Below are 22,149 nucleotides of genomic sequence, written 5' to 3' on the forward strand. Positions count from 1 at the left end.
CCAACAAAAGCTTATGAGTAAGAGCTCATTCATTGGGAAAGGCACGCTTAATTATATATTTAATTTTGTGCCGTTGTGGCTTTTTCCTGGGTTCTTAACTGTATGCCCTTGTTGATGTATAAGGGTTGGAAATTCTGTGAATTGCACTTGCAATTTAGTTGCTGAGATATAGCTAAGATTGCCCAACTTCTCTATTGTTCATCACTGTATTTGAGAAGTGTTTTAATTCCACTGCTGCAGTATAGTGGATCTGATATTTGCTAGATAATCTCCAATTGTGGTAATTGTGGTTAAGGAGACAATTGTTGAAAGGGTATTGGCTGAGATTGGAGTTGGACAACAGTAGTTGGGCCTGCATCTGCCACCAGCCACATGAAGCTCTACCTCCAGCAGCTTTAGTTTTCATTGGGCTGCATTTTGATATTCACGTGTGTGGAGGCATTAGTTATGATTGTGCTGGACCTGCAACTTAATCAACGGCTTGGGCATGTGATAGAGATTGGAGGCTGCCTGCGGTATACTGAAGGAGTTTCGATTTGCATCTCATGGCATTTCAAACTGGCATTGACCTTGGTGTGAGCACTTAATTCAGCATTGCAAGTTGCTTTTCACGTCAGGTTCTGAATTATATGTTTTGAATTTGCAATTTAATAATACAGTCTCAGCAATGTGCAATCCTGAGAATTGTGATCAGATTATTAATTTTCTCTTTTGATTATAAATTAAATAAGTGGTGATTCAATTTTTTGATTCCAAAATTCAAGGAAAGAAAGAAGACAATACAAAAATATACTTATATGTCACCTATCAGCAATACTTTATTTGGTATTGCAAGTTGTGGATTATGAAGAATGACAAACAATAGTCTGGCTGGAATTATAAATCATTATAATCAGCATAGAGTCAAATTGTGTTAGTTACTTTAGAATTGGGTGTATACTCGGCAAGACTTAATAAAATGTCCAACCATCCAAATGATGTAAGAAATTGGCGAAATCAGAAATTGTTCATGTTACAACCAAGATTGGGTTTTTACAAGATAGTAAATGGCTAAATTTGGTTTAATGAAATCTCACAGTGCCACTACCAAAGGTTAGTATAACCTTCGTATAAATGGCTAGATGAGATTGATTTCTCTAATGTCGGTATGTGAGATTAGTATAATCTCCACCTGACCATCTTGTTGAAGATTGATGAATCTCTATAGTGTCAACCTGGGAGATAATTTCCATCTGATCGACATGTCTGAGATTGATATAATCTCTATAATGTCAATATGTGAGATTAATAATCTCCATCTAACATGCTTGAGATTGATATAATAGCGTTGGTACTAGAGGTGGGCATAATCCTCATTTGGCTGATACAACTGAGATTGATATAATCTCCAAGTGCCAAAATATTGTGATGAGTCAACATATGCATATGTGATGAACCTTAGAGAGGGGACGTTCCTTCCAAGAAGAAACCTTAGGGGGTGCACTCTAGAGAAGATGGTGGAATAACTAAGGGTTAGGAAACTTGATTTGGAGATGTCCTTAAGGTTTGGTGTTAGAATTTGTTTAGCATTTGCACCGAGAATATTACAGTTAAGCTTATTTTTGTTTAGTTCTAACATTATTTTTGCAGCTACTACTCATCCCAAGCTAACTCTAGTAGAGGAGACATTAAATATTATCTCTTGATTAAAATCATTATTTAATGATGCCTCTTCAATTATGACTTGTTATCCCATAAATGCTTGTTAACACTTAACATATTCCTTGTAGAATGACAATTATTGTTTGTTAAGTCAACTTTACACTTGGTTTGTTACTTACTAATTGGTCTCGTAATTCTCTTATAATGGAGTTGATATGCCACTGGGAGGAGGTATATCAGTTATGATCCATCTCTCTTAATAGATCAACATTATTATGTTGTTACCATCGAATATGCCTGTCCATGCTAAGTCGATGTGTTGAATTCCAAATAAACTTAACATTGATCAAATCAGTCTCTATTATGGATACTCGACCGATAAAGATCAATTGCTTTATGATTAATAGAATTGATCTTATAAGTTGATCTGTTCATGACTCTTTCATGTTGTTGATTATCAGTGTTACACCAGTACAGCGGGACGACAAAATGAGTTTTCGGGACAAGGGAAAATGGGCCTCATTTTCGGGGACAACAGGGGGACAGCTAGGGGACAGCGGCAAGGGGAGAACAAGGTAGGGAGGGTTGCTATATAGTATACGTATAGAACATGAAAAGCTAGTTATGAAATGATGTTTCAGTAGAACATACCAAATTAAAATACTTGAACATAGCATGAACTAGAATCATTGAACATTCAACATAGTAATGTATCACATACCCAATAGTGACTTTCAAAAATCAAAATTAAAAGGAAATTCACGTACCCATCCCAGGGGTAGCATGGTTGGGGAATGGTGGAGGTGGGGGTACTTGGGTACTCAAGTATCCGGTGCGGGGACGTCTTGGGGACTGGTACTTCGAGGTTTGGGAGTGGGGTGTGAGTCCCCATGTTACAATGCTGATTATCTTAATCTCTGATGCTAGCCTATTTCATAATATTGGTCTGTGTATTCATGATTACTCCTATCATCTCATCAAATCCTTGTTTACTAATTCTTTTTCTTAACAAAAAACAAGCCAATAATAAGAGTCTTTGTAGTCATTGATATTTGTTCTTCTTCATATTAATTCTGTCTTCCTTACTAATATCCATTATTATTGTGCCACTTTGATACATGATTATTGATCAATATTAGTCACACATGGATTTTTTCATTTTAATCATTCCTAACTTCCCAAATTTGGAGGGCTTCAAGGGACCAACCTTTAGTGGGGACATTAGAACCATCTTTGAGAGAGACTTCACTTTAATGGAGGGCTGCATGGTCTCTATTCTTCTTCTCTATTTAGGGGGAGGAGAGTGGTGAAGAAATATCTTCGTTCGAATAAACTGGATGACAATATAATCTATCTTGATCTGTACATAACATACATGCATACATACCAACATACTTAGCCTACACACACACACACACACACACACATGTATTAGAATAAAGATCATTATATTGTCACCTGCTAAATCCACAATTCTTATCCAGCTATATCATCGATTTTTCATATAGATCTTTTCCTTTATATTTCATGTTCATATATTGATCGATCCATGATCATGATCGGCTTATATGCATAAATATAATCAGATCGAAGTCTGATTAATTCCTTGTGGAAATTGATGACTTTGTAGAGGTTTGATTAAGCTCAAACTAATAACAATAACCATCGATTGGTAATTGGTTCATTTGAATAACAAATTCCTGTTAGGGAAGAGACATGTCTTGAGTGTACATGTGGAGATACCTTCACCCAAGGCATAGTCTTTTCACATCCATATATATGCTTATACTCGGCCAGGAAAGAGAGCATCGAAATTTATTAAAGATCTGACTTACCTTGAGTTCTACAGTTATACCCAGTGTAACACAGGGACGCGCTACCCCCAAAATAAAAAACCCGAGCCGTCTCGGAGATGGGGACGTCCTCGGGACAGGGGGACGACATCTTGGCATTTCGAGCGGCGCCACTTAGAACGCCACCATCGCCGGAGATGGTGAGATGTCTCCGAGTGTGACGGTTCGAGGGGATGCCTGGACGTCTCTTGCGACAAGAAAAAGAGGGACAATAAAAGTTAAAAAGTTTAAGGCATTTTTATAATGTTTTAATGTTTCTATTTTTATGCTATTGGGTTGTGGGGCCCATTCCTTCCTCCTCCTTCGTTGAGAAGCCTTCTATTCTTCATTTTTATTCACATTTGCATTTCTCATTGTTTGCAACAACAAGAAGAAGAAGAGTGAAGAGCTGAGGTAAGGGTTTGTGCAAGAGTGAAGAAAGTGTTTGCAAGTGAAAAAGGAGAGCGTAGGAGCAAGAAGAAGAGGAGGGTTTACCATCTTGTTGAAGGAGTTTTTCAAGCGAAAGGTACGGTTTTTAACTTGTTTTATTGATTTTCAAATGTATGTTTATAAATTATTGCTCAATGTTTTTAGTTCTAAATGTGTGTTGTTTCATTTTGTTTTAGTTATGATTATCATTCATTCATTAAATCATTTATAATTATTAAATAGTAGATTAAGATTCTTGATGTTTCATTTTGCAAATTCTTGTTATTTAGTTTTAAATTTTAGAAAATTTAAAGAAGGGCATAGGCTGAAAGTTTGTAAATTCAAATTGTTAACTTTATTAATTTTATTTTTCATTTTGTTAAATGCAGTGTCAAAATGAGCTCCCACATTGATACTCATGGTGATGATGAGATGGAACTTCATTCAGATAGTGCTAGTGAATCAAAATATGAACCTAAGCTTGAGGTTGGGGCTAAGGATGATGATGACATTGTTGAGAGGGATGAGCATGAGAGTGACATTAGGGCTGGGCCAAATCAGCAAGGGACCCAAACTAGTTCCACTTCCATTGATACTGATTTTGTAGTATTTGGTACTCCATCTATTGATTGCCACTCCCCATCTTTGGCAAAGTGGGCTAGGGGAAAGTTTGATCCAAAATCTCCTTTAAAACAATTTGACACTAGAATAACAAGTGGATTAGGAACAAGTGGCACAAGAAAGTGGAGATGCAATATTTGTGGTGATGTATGGTATGGTAGCATCACTCAAGTGAATGTACACTTCCTCTTTTGGATAGGTAAAGGTGTCTTACCATGTAAGTTTTTGACCGAATCCAAAAAGTTGAAGTTTAGAATTGAATTCAACAAGCTTTGGGGAGTTCAAGAGGAGTTGGGCCTTCCAGTGCCTACTACCTTGGCTGGTAGGCAACAGATTCAGACCATATAGGAGGTGCATGATCAACAAATACAGGGGCAACAACGCTGACGGATGTCTTCTTGTAGACTGCAACATAGAGCTTCATCTACTACATTGCTCTACATTGCTAGGGGCAGCCTTCGCACCTTCCTCTACTTATAGCTCTATAGGTATAGTAGCAACCTAGACAAGCAAGGGGAAATGCAGGGCACAATCTAGTGACAACAACCCTATAGAATAATTGTTTGCAGCCCAGACGAAAGAGAAGTTAGATGCACACATTGAGAGAATGTTATTTGCCAATGGCATTCCACTTCATATTGCTTGGTCTCCTTATTTTAAGGAGGCATTTCATAAAGTAGCTAAGGCGGGATTACCATCATATGTGCCACCAGCTGAGCACAAATTGAGGAATAAAATCTTGGATGATGTGTATGCCAAGATTAGTGAGTCCATGGAGACTATGAGGGTTGTTTGGGAGGAATTGGGGTGCAACATTATCATGGATAGGTGGACGGACATTAGATACCGTCCACTCATCAATGTCATAGTCAAATGAATAGAGGGTCCATTCTTTCTCAGGGTGGTTGATTGTTCAGGGCATCGAAAAGATGCTAATTTTCAATTTCAGATTCTTTGGGAAGCCATTGAGGAGATTGGGCCACAAAATGTGGTCCAAGTAGTGACAGATGCAGTGCATGTGTGCAGAGCTGCAAGAAGACTTATTGAGGCCACATATCGGCATATTTGGTGGACTCCTTGTTGTGTGCATGCTATGAACAATGCTCTAAAGGACATGGGGAAGATTAGCTGGATAAAGGGAGTGGTGATTGATGGTAGAGATGTGTAGATGTATATCTGCAACCACCACACTTCACATGCACTATTTAGGAGCTTCGCCAAGAAGAAGTTCTTGAAGCCAGTTGAGACACGATATGCATCCTATTTGAAAGATCCCTGATGGATCTTTGCTGCTAATCTGTTGTAGCTTTATTATATTTTTTTTCTTTTAATTTTGTTTTTCCTGTTTATTAAAGTTTTCTTGCAGAACTAGACGAAAATGCAGAAGAGTTTGTTTGTTTTTGTGTTTTTGATGATTATTCAACATAGAAATGAGAAGGAACAAATGATATGAAAAGAGTCTGAAAATAAATAACAAATCGTACCAGGCAAATCTCTGAATTATAGAGCCAAATACAGGATCCAGTACATTTCCCCTATGATGAAAAACGGCTGTGAATATGCATAAGTCTGCTGCTGATTAACCGACTCTCTATATTTCAAAGTGCTGCAAATGACGGCTACTGCTGTAAGGCTCACTTTCCCATGTACCAATAATCGTGCCCAACTAAACAATACTGCAGGCCCAAGCTGAAATGGCATCCTCCTTCCCTGATAACAGCTGATACCACTGAAAATTACAAGACCAAATATTGCTGAGGGTTACGTCCCAGCTAGTAAATACCCTGGGGTTTGCGTCCCAGAATAAAATCGCCCAAGCAGAGCAAATTTGTAAAGAAGTTATAAAATGCATAAGATATCTTGAGGAATGGCGCCTCCATCTCCTTATAACCCCTTCCAAAGCAAACCGAACCCTAAAGTGACTCCAAAAAGCGTTGGGTTACAAAAGTGATTTAAGTCTTATTTTAAAGTGGCCATGTTACTAAAAAATGACCTTTTCCTCCATAGAAATAAATCCGTTCACTGAATCGCCCTGAGACCAAAGAGAGATTTAAAAAAGTTCAAGACCTTTCCAACGAGCTATCACACCAAGGGGTACGCATCCAGATGAGGTCAAAAACCTCTTATTACTCCAAAATGGCTATTAACTTAGCCTTATTTAATTATTAAATGCTAACTTAGGAAATATTAAAAATATAACCCAAATAGCTACAAAATGCCCAACTGACATCACAAACCATAAAATCATCCTGTCACCTGTCTGTGATTGAAGTCGGAAATCAAGGATCCACTGGCAGTCTCATCCCTAAAATCTAGGGATGCTCCTAAAATTTAGGAAACAAGCTCTATCCCTCTGAAACTGAACCCAAAGAGCAAACTCATGGAAACCCAGCCCTGTGCATGATCATACCTCCTAAAAAGTAGGAATGAACCCAATAAATGTAGGAACTATCTCCTAAAAACAAGGAACGTCTCCCAACTGATCAATAACCACCAAAACACCAAGTCCCCAACACTGAATAACCATACTGGATCTCTATCGAACCCTATCAGCCTACAAGAACCCATAATAAGTTGACTCACATGTCTCTGCTAGACTGAGCTAGAGTGGGGACATGACAGTCCTCCCCTCTCGGAGATGCTTGCCCACAAGCAACTGTAATGCTGGATGGTGTAAAATGCTCTCACCCTCCCAGGTGGCATCCTCTGTGGGAAGATCTCTCCATCGAACCAAATACTCTCGAATCACCCGGCTTCTCAGCCGTCATTCCCTCACCTCAAGAATCTCATCAGGGACCAAAATCAATTTACCTTCCTTATCCATAGGAGGTAACTTGGGTGAAACTGTAATATTCTGTCCAAGGGCCTTTTTCAAGCAAGATACATGAAATACATTATGAACTTTGCTACCAGGTGGTAACTCAACCTCATATGCAACCTCTCCCACTCGCCTGAGTATCCTGTATGGACCATAAAAACGTGGTTTGAGCTTCTCAGCTCCCCCCCTTTTTAGGGTGCTCTGCCGATATGGTTGTAAGCATAGAAGGACCATATCATCCACCTCAAATGCTCTCTCAATCCTGTGCCTGTCAGCGTACATCTTTTGTTGGTTCTGGGACTGCTGTAAATTCTCCCTAAGAGATCTCATGACATCCTGGTTTTCCTGTAACCAATCCTGAGCCAAGGGAACTCTACTGTCACTAAATGCCAAATCAGTGAAAGATAATGCCTCATATCCATAGAGAGCTTTGAAAGGCGTCATGCCAATGGACATATGATGCGTAGTATTGTAACAATACTCGCCCAAATGCAACCAACGCACCCATGTTTTTTGCTGTCCTAACACATAGTTACGCAAATATCCCCCAACCCACTTGTTGACTATTTCTGTCTGCCCATCAGTTTGAGGGTGGTAACTAGTACTAGGTGTCAACAAAGTACCTGCTAGCCTAAAAAGTTCCGGCCAAAAGGAACTCACGAATCTGTTGTCCCTATCACTCACAATTGTCTTCAAAAGACCATGAAGTCTAAACACCTCTTTGAAGAATAACTCAGCCACCTGAGATGCTGTAAAATCTAACGCAATCAGAAAGAAGTGGGCATACTTTGTTAGCCTATCCACAACAACATAAATGCAATCTTTCCCCTGAACCTTAGGAAGACCTGTAATGAAATCCATTGAGATCCCCGTCCACTTTTGTTCCGGTATAGGTAATGGCTGCAATAATCCCGCTGGGTAGCTATGCTCCGACTTGTTCTGCTAACAAGTCATACACTCACAGACATGGCGTAAAACATCATCTTTGAGACCCTTCCAAGAGAATCTCTCATGAACCGCCAAGCATACTGATCCTTGGAGTACTCAACTAAAAGTTGAGCCTTCCAATCCACTGAAATCTCGCTCAATGAACATAGGGCAGCCAATGAAGGTTTCCTAGAGAGTGCATCAGCCACAGTATTATTCTTCCCCTTTATGAATTCGATATCAAAGTCATAAGCCTGAATTTTGCTAACCCATTTTTGTTGTCGATCATTGAGTTCTGTTTGATTTAGGAAATACTTCAGATTGTTATATTCTGTTCTCACCACAAATTTGCTGCCAACAAGATACTGTCTGAACTTGGCTAATGCATGCATAATAGCCAACATTTCCTTATCATAGGTAGAGGACAACTTTTCATTGTTTTGCAGCTTCCTGCTCTCATAGGCAATGGGGTGTCTATTCTGCATCAACACTGCTCCTATACCCAAACCCGAAGCATCACACTCCAGGACAAATGGCTGCGAGAAATCAGGTAGTGCCAAAACGGGGCAAGTACTCATAACCTCCTTGAGTCTATCAAAGAGCCCCTGTGCTTGTTCTGTCCATCTGAAAGCCCCTTTCTTAGTGAGATCTGTCAAAGGTGCTGCCAACTGCGAGAAACCCTTCACAAATCTTCTATAATAAGCACATAATCCAAGGAATCCTCATAACTCAGTAATATTCCGAGGAATAGGCCAATTTTGAATTGTCTAAATCTTCTCTTCATGCACCTTCACCCCCTCAGCACTGATCACATGACCCAAATATAACACCTCCCTCAATCCAAACTCACATTTGGAGAGCTTAGCAAATAGAGATTGACTCTCCATTATGCTAAGTACCTCCTCGAGATGTCTAAGGTGGTCCTCCCAAGTACTGGTGTAAATCAATATGTCGTCAAAAAACACTAGAACCGATTTCCTCAACTGCTTGTTGAAGAAATGATTCATACAGGACTGCAAAGTAGCTGGTGCATTGGTAAGGCCAAAAGGCATTACCAGAAACTCATAGTGCCCGTAGTGACAACGGAAGGCAATCTTGTGTACATGCTCTACCCGTACACGTATCTAATGATAGCCTAAACGAAGATCAATCTTAGAGAAGTAGACAGCCCCAAGTAACTCATCTAACAACTCATCAATGCGCGGAATGGGATATCTGTTTTTTATTGTCTTCTTGTTCAAAGCTCTATAGTCTACACACATCCGTAGAGTCCCATCCTTCTTCTTAACCAGCACTATACAAGAAGCAAAGGGGCTGGAACTAGGCCGAATGAAACCCATGTCCAATAGCTCATGAGTAGTCTTCTCAATTTCATCCTTGTAGGCTCTAGGATGACGGTATGGGGCGGTAATCATTGGCTTCGCTCCATCCTCCAACTCTATACCATGCTCGAACCCTCTATCTGGTGGTACTCCAGGAGGTATATAACCAAACACTCTACCGTGACGATCCATCACTGATTGAATGTCCACATGAAATACATGGTCATCTTGAGATATGGGTGTTTTGGATTTAACCAAACAGTGTGTAGCCCAAAGCACATCATTATGCCTAAGGATGGTCTCCATCCTGCGAGAAGTCACCTCTCTAGGTCCACCATCTAACACTGCCCTCAAAATCAACCTCTGCCCACCAGAAAGAAACTCTAACTGCATACGGTGGTGATCAATAATGTAACGCCCAATACGTTGTAACCACTACATGCCCAAAACCACATCATAATCTTCTATGGGAAGCACATAGAAATCATCAGTCAAAGTATAATCTCCCATCTAAGTACTAAGTTGTGGAATCCGCTTGGTACAACCCAAGATGACACCATTAACCACCTTCACTCCAAAACCACCAAACTCCTCGTACTGTAAGCCACGCCTCTCAACTAATTTCTGATCAATAAAGTTATGCGTAGCACCTGTGTCTACCAAACTGGTGATCTGCTTACCCTTAAGTGTACCTTTCAACCAGAAGGCATGAAACTTAGGATAACTGGAGAGGGTAGCCATAGCTACTTTAGCTGATGCCACAGGCTCAGGGGTGTCTAACTCCAACCGTGTCTGAAACTGCTCAACATCCTCTGTATTATCCTCAATATCAGTATCAGGAACCTCCTCATTCCCGAACTCAGAAGTCACCTCAATCAAATGAACCTTTCCTTTACCCATACAACGGTGTCCTAGTTCCCATGGTTCTTTGCAGGGAAAACACAACTTTTTCCTCCTCAATTCATTCCTTGTCTCCTGATTCATTCAAGGAGTTTTAGATGAGGACCCTCCTTTGTTCTGTGACGTATTGGCCTTCTGTGCAAGCCGTGAATCTCTAAATGGTTTCTTATCTGCCTGATAAAAAGTGGGAACAGTATCCAGTCTCATTGTCACATCAATAGCCTCCTTAAGAGTAGATGGTTGGAAAGCACGTACCAACCCTTTTAGCCTATTATGCAAACCCTCCATGAACAACATCACACTACGTTTCTGGGGCATATCAAGTACCATTACTGTAATATGCTGGAACTCATTAATATAGGCTTCTGCATGACCAGTTTGTTTAAGGTGAGCCAACTCCCTGTAATAAAGTTATGTATCCTTACGATCAAACCGTGCAATGTGTCACTTGGTGAACTCAGCATAGGAGTGAACTAAGGCATGATCCTGGGTGACCAATCCATGGTGCCACCAATCATAGGCAACCCCCTCTAAATGCAACACAACAAACTGAATAGCCTCATGCTCAGGCATGGGCCTCAATGAAAGGTATATGTCCAGCTTGTGGACCCAAGCTCGTGCACTAGTGTCTCCTGAGCTATTATATGGGGCCAAAGTAATCTTTCCAGTAGCTCTATTGAGGTCATAATTCTGCTGCTGCTGTGGTAGTCTATTACCACGATCTCCCCTGAACCTGGTTGTATCTCTACGCTGTGCACAATACTGGGGAAGAGGGAAGACGTCCCTAACCTCAGGAGGTAGAGCTCTCCACTCAGCTGTGGCCGCCAAAACTGACTCCTGAAACCCCACTTTTGGTGGTTCCACCTGCGCTGGCCGTTCACCTAGTATGAATTGGGGAAGCAATGGCCTATTCGTAGTAGGTGTACGATGGCGATGCCTCCTACTGGAATGAAGGGAGCTCCCAATTGAAGAATGGGACTGATGGTTGCGCTGACTACCAGCCACTGAAACTGATCTGCTTTGCCTGCCTCTGTGTCCACCCATCTCCAAACGCTCCAAGGTATCTTGTAATTTGTCTAAAGCCTGAGCGATCCTGGGCTGAGTAGTGGTCCGCACCATCTCTCTTTCTTCTGCCTTTGTAGGCATGCCGTCGCCAATAGCACCCTGCGCTTCACCCATAGTTGGTATCTGTGTGTCTCTGGTGGCCTCTGCTTGCCATTAGTTTCTCCTGCACTTGTAGAACCTGTGTATTTCTCCACCAGGATGCATAGGTTTGTATTCAATCCAACAACTAGTAACTACCCAGATGCCGAAATGATTTATCAAATTTTTTTATCCAATACCCAGATGCCAAAATTTGTTGTGACAATTTCTCACAAACCCTACAGGTTGGCAGGATGTAGGCTCTGATACCACTGAAAGATCCCTGATGGATCTCTGCTGCTAATCTGTTGTAGCTTTATTTTATATATATATATATATTTTAATTTTGTTTTTCCTGTTTATTAAAGTTTTCTTGCAGAACTAGACAGAAATACAGAAGAGTTTGTTTGTTTTTGCGTTTTTGATGATTATTCAACATAGAAATGAGGAGCAAATGATATGAAAAGAGTCTGAAAATAAATAACAATATGCAGTAAAATCAAAGTTGATACAAATCGTACCAGGTAGATCTCTGAATTATAGAGCCAAATAAAGGATCCAGTACATTTCCCCTAACAATGACGCCAAAACTAGCTGATGAAAAAGGGCTGTGAACATGCATACGTCTGCTGCTGATTATCTGACTCTATATTTCAAAGTGCTGCAAATGGCGGCTACTGCTGCAAGACTCACTTTCCCATGTACCAATAATCGCGCCTAGCCAAACAATACTGCAGGCCCAAGCTGAAATGTCGTCCTCCTTCCCAGATAACAGCTGATACCACTGAAAATTCCAAGACCATATACTACCGAGGGTTACATCCTAGCCAGTAAATACCCTGGGGTTTGCGTCCTAGAATAAAATTGCCCAAGCAGAGAAAATTTGTAAACAAGTTTTAAAATGCATAAGATATCTTGAGGAATGGCGCCTCCATCTCCTTATAACCCCTTCCAAAGCAAACCGAACCCTAAAGTGACTCCAAAAGGCGTTGGGTTACAAAAGTGATTTAAGTCTTATTTTAAAGTGGCCATGTTACTAGAAAATGACCTTTTTCTCCATAGAAATAAATCCGTTCATTGAATCGCCCTGAGACCAAAGAGAAAGATTTAGAAAAGTTCAAGACCTTTCCAACGAGCTATCACACCAAGGGGTACGCATCCAGATGAGGTCAAAAAACCCTTATTACTCCAAAATGGCTATTAACTTAGCCTTATTTAATTATTAAACGCTAACTTAGGAAATACTAAAAATATAACCCAAATAGCTACAAAATGCCCAACTGACATCACAAACCATAAAATCATCCTGTCACCTGTCTGTGACTGAAGTTGGAAATCAAGGATCCACTAGCAGTCTCATCCCTAAAATCTAGGGATGCTCCTAAAATTAAGGAAACAAGCTCTATCCCTCTAAAGCTGAACCCAAAGAGCAAACACATGGAAACCCAACCTTGTGCATGATCATACCTCCTAAAAAGTAAGAATGAACCCCATAAATGTAGGAATCGTCTCCTAAAAACAAGGAACGTCTCCCAATTGATCAATAACCGCTAGAACACCAAGTCCCCAACACTGAATAACCATACTGGGTCTCTATCCAACCCTGTCAGCCTACAAGACCCCATAATAAGTTGACTCACATGTCTCTGCTAGACTGAGCTAGAGTGGGGACATCACACTATTTCATTCTCTTGGAGAGAATGCTTGAGTTGCAAGAGCCACTGCAACTAATAGTTATGACGAATGAATGGAATAGGTGGGATGGTTCCAGGTCAGAGCAGGGGATGAGGGTGAAGGATATAGTTAAGAGTGATGTATTTTGGAGTGATGCAAAATAGATTGTCTCTATTATTAGGTCAGTCCTCGAGGCGATCATGTATGGAGATGGGGATATGCCTACACTTGGAGAGGTGTATGAGTGCATTGATTCTATGCTTGGGCAAATGAGGGTAGTTGTGCGAGAGAAGCACCCCACATTAGCCTTTCTACAATGATCACATTCAAACTATTATTCTGCATAGATGGGACAAACTTATCACACCCTTACACATGGTTGCATATGCATTGAATCCGAGGTGGTACATGACTAGGCCTGGTAGAGTTGCACCACTTCACGATGACGAGGTAATTTATATTATATAACACTTTAAGACTTTGTCTTGAGACTTAGATACTTATAATTTTATAAATTAAAATCATTTACATTACTAGCATCTTGATTCTTCTATTTGCTAATAATTTGTACTTTTTAAACTTTTTTAGGTAAAGGAAGGGTTCTTCAAGTGCATAGATAGGATGTATGACCTTGAGACAGCAGCTAAGGTTTGCATTGAGTGGACCAAATTTGCTACTCTTTGGGGTTACAATCAAGCGGCAAATGCGGATATCAAGACTATGGCACAAGAGGATCACATTTTGTGGTGGTCAGCTTATGGAGTGAAATCTACAACCACCAAACTAGCTATTTGTTTGCTGTCCTAGGTACTTAGTTCCTTAACTTTTAACTTTTCATTGTTCATTGTTCAATAATCATTTTTCAACTTCTACTTCCTCAGCTTCTGAGAGGAATTGGTCTACATATAGCTTCATCCACTCTCTTAAGAGGAATAGACTTACCTCTCAAAGAGCAGAGAAGCTAGTGGTTGTACACAATGTGTTGTGTATCGATGACCGTAATACAAGTGTGTACAAGGAAAGCCAAACACATATGGGATGTAGAGCCTGAGGAGCCATCACAGATTGATGAGGAGGAGGATGCTTTAGATCCATGCACAAGGCTAGTTGGTGTTCCCTTTTCAGCTTTTGATCTTGGAGAAACTGATAGTTCCAGTGGCGATAAGTTTCAACTTCCAGCCTCCATGGGATGATCATTGATCATTGATTTGGACTCTTGGAGACTTGTAGTTTTTGTTTGCATTATATACTTATTTTGATATCATGATTCATGGCACGTGATACTTATTGTAATCATCTTTATGTCATGACTCATATGATCATTGATTACTATAAGATAGTAGAATATAGATACTCATACTATTGATCTGAAGACTGATATATGGACTAATATTTATTATTTGCTGATGTTCAATCTTCAATGTTCATTGTTTGTTTGTCATTTGATCATGAATCATGATGCTCTAGTTGAAAACTTCAATGCAATGTTTAATGTTTAAATTTTTTAAATCTTTGTATCTTATATTGTATAATTGTAGTACATCTTTTCATAACTAGCATTTTAAGTACCATTTGTATAGTATGTACACCCTTGCTCCCTCTGCCATCCCCACCGCTTTCCCAAATCAAGGCCCCTCTGTCCCTCCGTCTTGGAAACTTGTCCCCTCATCCCGCTGTCTCACCGTCTCCCAAGGCGGCATAACTATGGTTATACCTTAACATTCAGTATTCGTAAATAATGAATCTAATTCACATACAATTGAAATATATCAAGACTACCATGTTCTGATCAGAATCTGCAAACAATAATACAGAGATTAGTTATCACTCAATTCTGATATAAAAGACATTCATTACTCTAATCTTATTCATAAATTTGATCTACATTTACATAGTATAAGAGCTTTGCTAAGGAAGATCCAATTAAATTTGGGATATCAGATTACACTCTCTTGATATTGCAGTCATGTCTCATTCTTCATAATGTCAACCGTGATCAGATTTGAGGATCGTCTTGAAGGTGCAAACAACTTTACATCATAGAAGCTAAGAATTATGATGATACTAAAAGGCAATAAGTTCGGATTATTTGTGAAAGAAAAGAAGACAACCTAAGAACGAACCAAAGAAATCTTGATGGGTTGAGATTAATGAAAAAGCCATAAAACTAATAGATGTAGTTAGGGATCATATAATACCTATATTGGTAAAATAGGAGACTACATAACTTATGTTCAAAACCCTTGAAAGCACATTTGAAATAAATAACAGTGCTAGAACCCTTGCACTAAAGAGGCAAATGAATCATATAAGTATACGCAAAGGAGAATCACCCAATGCATATTTCATGAGAATCACTAAACTAAGGTATCAACTATCAGTTGTTGGATATGAAATTGATAGCAAAGAGTTAATACTTGGTGCTTTAGGTGGTCTACCAAATTCATGGGAGTCATTTGTTCAAGGAATAAGTGCAAGATCAAAACTCCCAAAATTTGATGGTTAAGATGTGACTGTCTACAAGAAGAAATGAGACAGAGGATAAAAGGAAACAAACAAAAACCTATAGATGAGGACATTCAGGAGTTAAACACAAATTCTCATAAGAAAACTAAGAAGAAGAATTTCAAAAGAAAGAGAAATTTTCATGGAAAGCGTTCATCCAAGCAGAGGAAAGATGTTTCCCAAACCGAATGTTCTAGATGTGATCAGTATAAACACTATGCAATCAAGTGCCTTGATAGAGCAAAGAAACAAGCATCGTTTGCTAAGGTTGGAAAACGAGTAAAGAAAATGATTATGAGAAATATGTTTTCTAGTCAGCATTATCAAGCCACGTATCAAACAAACTCAACACTTGGGTGATTGATAGTAGCTCATCAAGACACATCACAGGATTCAAAGAACACTTAGATACTATGGTAGAAAAAAATGATGAAGTAACAATTGGGAAAGATTCCTATAATCCAATAAAAGGGATTGGAACTTGCAACATCAAATTGAAATACAACCTCTCTATTCAACTCACTTAAGTATTATAACTACCAAGAATTAAGAGAAATGTAAGTATCCACATCTCCCCTTGAAGATAATGGGTATAGGGTCACCTTTATGGATGGGAAAGTAATAGCATGGCCAAAGAACTCCACCATAAAGAATGCTCATACTATAGGCATGAGACAAGGATACCTATACAAATTTTGTACTGAGACAAATCAAGCTCTTTTTCATGAGACGATTGACTCAAATGAAATCTGGCATCGAAGACCAACACATGTTCATTTTTGTAACCTAACCTCAATGGAAAAATTGGTAGCAAGATTGTCCAAACTAAGTCAATCTCATAATGGAGCATGCAAAGGGTGTGCCTTAAGGAAAAACACCAAGGGAACTTTCCAAAATAGTTTGAGTAGAACCAAAACATATTAGAATTTGTCCACTCTAACTTATGTAGACCCATGTTTGTACCCTCCATCGGAGGATTCCTATATTATGTAATTTTGTGGATGACTTCTCTAGAAAGCCTTGGATATATTTTCTTAAATGTAAAGTGTTAGAAGAAATCATTAAAAGGTTCAAGGAGTTTAAAGCCCTGACCGAATACTCTTCCAAAAAGAAAATTAAAATGCTGAGAACAAACAATGGGAAGGAATACACCTCAAAAGTTTTTAAGGAATTTTGTGTTAATGTTCGAATTAAGAGGGAATTTCACATACCCTATAATCCACAACAAAGTGGTGTTGTTGAGAGGAAAAATACAACTATTGTAGAGGATGCCAAAGCAATGTTATATGATCAAAACATAGAAACCTCATTTTGGGTAGAAGCATCTAGAACAATTGTTTACATTCAAAACAGATGTTCTCATTCACACCTTGATAAAAAAACTCCTATAGAGGCTTTTACTGGTGTAAAACAAGACATAAGTCATCTAAGAAAATTTGCTTCCTGTGTCTATATCCATGTACCTCAAGAGAAGAGGCCAAAACTAGAGCCTTCTGCAAAGAAAGGAATTTTTCTAGGCTATGGTAAAACCTCAAAGGTCTACAGAATATACATCCCTAGACAGAGACAAATAGAGCTAAGTAGAGATGTCATTTTTGAAGAACATTGCCTTCAAAAGGGAAAAGATCTCTAATAAGTTAGAAATTCAGGATTCACCTAGAAATATGGAGAAGGATCCCACTCCTAAATTTCAGAGGGAGTATCCTAGAAAAAACCGCAAATGAAAACCAAATTGCTCTAGAGATTTAGAGGGAGTATCAAGTAGAAAATCTAAATAACAAAAATAAAAAGAGATCACTTTGGGCCAAAAAAATGTTTGAGGAAGCTGAAAATTATGGAACACCCAAAGGAACCTTCAAAGTAAGTAAGAGACCCAATAGATTTTCAAGTTATATTGCCTTAATGAGTGAAATCATTAACTCAAAAGCTACTAGTCTTACAGAAGCGCTCAAGCATCAAGTATGGAAAGATGCTATAACAGAGGAGTAAAAGAGCTCTAATGGGTTAGAAATTCAGGATTCGCCTAAAAATACGAAGAAGGATCATATTCCTGAGCTTTAGACGGAGTATCCAGAACAAACCACAAATGAAAACCAAACTGCTCTTGAGATTCAGAGGGAGAATCATATAGAAAATCAAAATAACAATAATAAAAAAGACCACTTTGGGCCAAAACAATGATTGAGGAAGCTGAAAATTATGCAGCACCCAAAGGAACCTACAAAGAAAGTATGAGACACAATAAATTCTCCACTTAGGTTGCCTTAATTAGTGAAATCATTAACTCAAAACCTACTAGTGTTACAGAAGCTCTCAAGCATTCAATATGGAAAGATGCTTTGACAGAGGAATGTCAATCCATTTTGATAAAATTTTGTATGAAAAATAGTACCTAGACCTAAAGAGAAATATGCTATCTCTTCCAAATGGCTCTTCAAAATCAAACATGTTGTAGGTGGCAGTATAGAGAAACACAAAGCACGTTTTGTTGCTAGAGAGTTCTCCCAAAAGGAAGGCATTGATTACAAAGAGAAGTTTGCCCTTGTTGCCCAATATACTTCTGTTAGAGAAGTCATAGCTTTTGCAATAACTAAAGGCTAGAAGATCCACCAAAAGGATGTGAAAACTACATTCTTGAATGGGACTATTGAAGAAGTCTACCTAGAACAACTTGAAGGTCTTGTAGTTCATAATGTAGCCTCACATGTATGCAGATTGAAGAAAGCCCTATACGGACTTAAATAGGCTCCCTAAGCTTGGTATGAAAGGATTGACAACTACCTTATGGGACTAGGGTTTACAAAGAATAATGCAGACCCAAATCTCTAGTTAAAAATTTTTAAAGGTCATATGTTATTACTAATTCTATATATTGATGACCTGCTAATTACAAGAGAAGATCGCCTTATTGCCCAATGTAACAACCCTCAAAATTCGATATGAAGCAGTTCGGCATTTTATACTATTCCCTTCGATTAGAAATTTGGCAGAAATCCAATTGTTTTCTTTTGAATCAAGAAAAATATACTATTAATATTCTGAAGAGATTTTCCATGTTATATTGTAGACTGATCTCTACACCCATAGAAACCAACTTACATAAGTTGAAAGAGGCAGCAATCGAATCTAGATTCGCAGATCCTACTCTTTATAAACAAATAATTGGATCATTGATGCGCTTGGTTGACACACAACTGAATATTTGTTATGTAGTGAATGCTTTCAGCTAGTTTATGTACGAACCATAAGAGATACACCTTGTTGCTGCAAAGAATATATTGAAGTACCTTCAGGGTACTATTGGATATGGTCTTAAATATGGAAATGTTGACCTAGATCTACATGCATACATTGATACAGATTGGGTTGGAAGTGTAGCTGATCGGAAAAGCACATCAAGATGTTGCTTCAATTTCGGATCAGTTATCATTTTTTGGATAAGCAGGAAACAATCTTTAGTGGCACAAAGTTAAACAAAAGCCGAATACATTGCAACTTCTATGGGAGCAAGAGAACCACTATGGTTTGAAAAGTTGATTGTGGGGCTATTTGGTGAGCCCTTAAAACCTACTACTATCCACTGTGATAATCATAATTGTATTAAGCTTTTAGTGAATCCAATATTCCACGATCGATCAAAGCATATAGAGGTTCCTTACCACTATGTGAGAGACATAGTAGAAAGGAATGTATATTAGTACAAGTGATCAAGCAACAAATATTCTCACTAAGTCTCTCTCCAGAGTTGAAGTTGAACACTTCAGGAAGAAGATTGGTATGGTTGAAATGTAAGTAATTGGGATCAAGTCTCAAAATTGTTTATTTGTACTAATATATATATTTAGAAGATGTTTAATATGTAAATTCCTTTTGTCATATATGTGACTATGACTTTATGGCCCCCCGTGTACATTATTGAAAGGTGCAATCTTTTAGATAATATAGACTAGTATCTAACATTGTAAGGTGACGACTTTACAATGTTCACTATCACGATGAATATCATGTGACTTGATATTTGTGGACATGTCATGATAGATAGTATCACTTGAACATTTTGATGGATATCATGAGACTTGATAGTAGTTGAAGATCATTATGTTCCTTATGAGATAATCATTATGGTAGACATCATGAGACTTGATGTCAATGTGCATACCATAACTTGGATATATATATGAAGAATTTCATGTGACTTAATGTTCTTGAGCATATTATATACTCTGATATCATGAGTTAGGTGATATCTTCTTTTACAATAGATGAGCCTATTGCGACATATATTTGGTTAGATTCTTTATCTTCTCTAGCTAAGAGGGAGTGTTGAAGAAATAGCTCTGTTCAAATAAATTGGATGACAATATAATCCATCTTGATCTGCACATAACATACATACATACCAACATACTTAGCCTATATTAATACATACACATATATTAGAATACAGATCGTTATATTGTCATCCACTAAATCTATGATTCTTATCCAAGCATATCATTGATTTGATTATATAAATCATTCCATGATATTTCAAGTTTATATATTGATCGAGCCATGATCATGATCTACTTATATGCATATATATAGTCAGATCAAAGTTTGATTAATTCCTTTCAGAGATCAGAGACTTTGTAGAGGTTTGATTAAGTTCAAACTAATAACAATAAACATCGATTGATAATCAGTTCATTTGAATAACAAATCAATGTTAGGGAAGACACATGTCTTGAGTGGACATGTGGAGACACGTCCACTCAAGAAATAGTCTTTTCACATCCATATATATCATAGTAACATGGGGATGCGTCCCCCCCCCTCCCCGTTTGCCCCACGCACCAGGGACTTGGACGCACCAAGGACTTGGGGACTCCCTTCCCCCATCCCCAGCCATACCACCACATTCCACCACTTCTGTCGAGGATGGGAGGATGTCCTTGTGTTAACTATTCGCTGATTTGACTATTTATGTTCAATGTTTGATGTTCCAATTCAATGCAATGTTCAAGTATTTACTCTTTTACATCTTTATAACTTATATTGCAATAAATCTTTTCATATCTAGCACTCTAAGTACCATATGTATAATATATACAACCCCCCCCCCCCCCCCCCCCAGTCCCCTCGCTGCCATCCCCCCACCGTCCCCAAATTTAGGCCCCTTTGTCCTCCTGTCCTAGAAACTTGTACCCCCATCCCCCAAGGTGGTGTGACTATGATATATATGCTTATACTCGGCCAGGCAAGAGAGCATTGAAATTCATTAATGCTTTGCCTTACCTTGAGTTCTGTAGTTATACGTTAACATTCAATATTTGTAAATATTGAATCCAATTCACATACAATTGAAATTTATCAAGACTACCATGGTTTGATCAGAATCTGCAAAGAATTATACAAAGATTAGTAATCACTAAATTCTGATATAAAAGGCATTGATTGCTCTAATTTGATTCATAAATTTGATCTACATTTATAGAGAACAATTTGCTCACATGGGGATTTGTCCTTATTCTTTTTTGAGAGCATTTTGGATTATTTCTCTTTCAAGGAGTTTCATCCCACTAGGTTTTGTCTTTTTCTTCTTTTTACACTTGTTAATTAAGTTTACTTGGTGTACACATAGTCTACCACACTTACTCCCACCACCATTTCTTCATCAGTAAAGTAGAAGCACAAAATATGGAACATTATTTAAAGTAAGTTGAAGATACAAAGATGCTACCTCATTAGAATCCGTATGCAACTTCATCCACAAAGTCAGTGCAACAGGTGATGGAGATATTGTGAACATCTCAAACTATTTGATTGGTAGTTGATTTGGGAGATGATATGAAACGGATTAGTCTCAACATTAAGGAGATGGATGATGAGATCATTTCAACGATAAAGGTATCTAATGAGGATGAGCAATTTGTGATTGACTAAGGGAGAAAATGAAGAACGAGTAGAGGAAGTACTCTCTATGCACAATATTGATACATTATCGAACAAGATAGGCAAGGTGAAAGAACCTAAACAAGCAAAGAAAATTCATAACGTCTATAGAGAATTAGAGATGCATCAATATCTCGCACTTTGCTTATGGTTGTCTTTACTGGTGACAAGACTAGAGCTGAGATCACTTCCAATGACTAGCACATTTGCTCATTCCCATTGGGCCAACAACTAAGTCACAAGAATTCTAGGAATTAAGGGGTACTATAAGTACAATTGAAGAAAAGTTGGCTAAGCTAAAAAGGAAGAAAGATAAACTAAAATTGGAAAATATGATGCTTAAATAATAGATAAACAAATGGGAAAATAATGCTGAAATAATACATAAACAAACGAGAAGATA

At 38.4% G+C, this 22,149-nt stretch overlaps 1 protein-coding gene across 3 annotated transcripts in view; it reads right to left on the reverse strand.

Moving 5' to 3' along the window:
• LOC149575709 (serine/threonine-protein kinase TOR-like) overlaps positions 1-22,149 on the reverse strand; it is a 214,384-nt gene that overhangs the window by 7,536 nt on the left and 184,699 nt on the right. The window lies entirely within an intron of this gene.

This window comes from Cupressus sempervirens, chromosome 2 (genome assembly GCF_028749045.1).
Source record: "Cupressus sempervirens isolate cs-2001-9-10 chromosome 2, ASM2874904v1, whole genome shotgun sequence".
Lineage (NCBI taxonomy): Eukaryota > Viridiplantae > Streptophyta > Pinopsida > Cupressales > Cupressaceae > Cupressus > Cupressus sempervirens.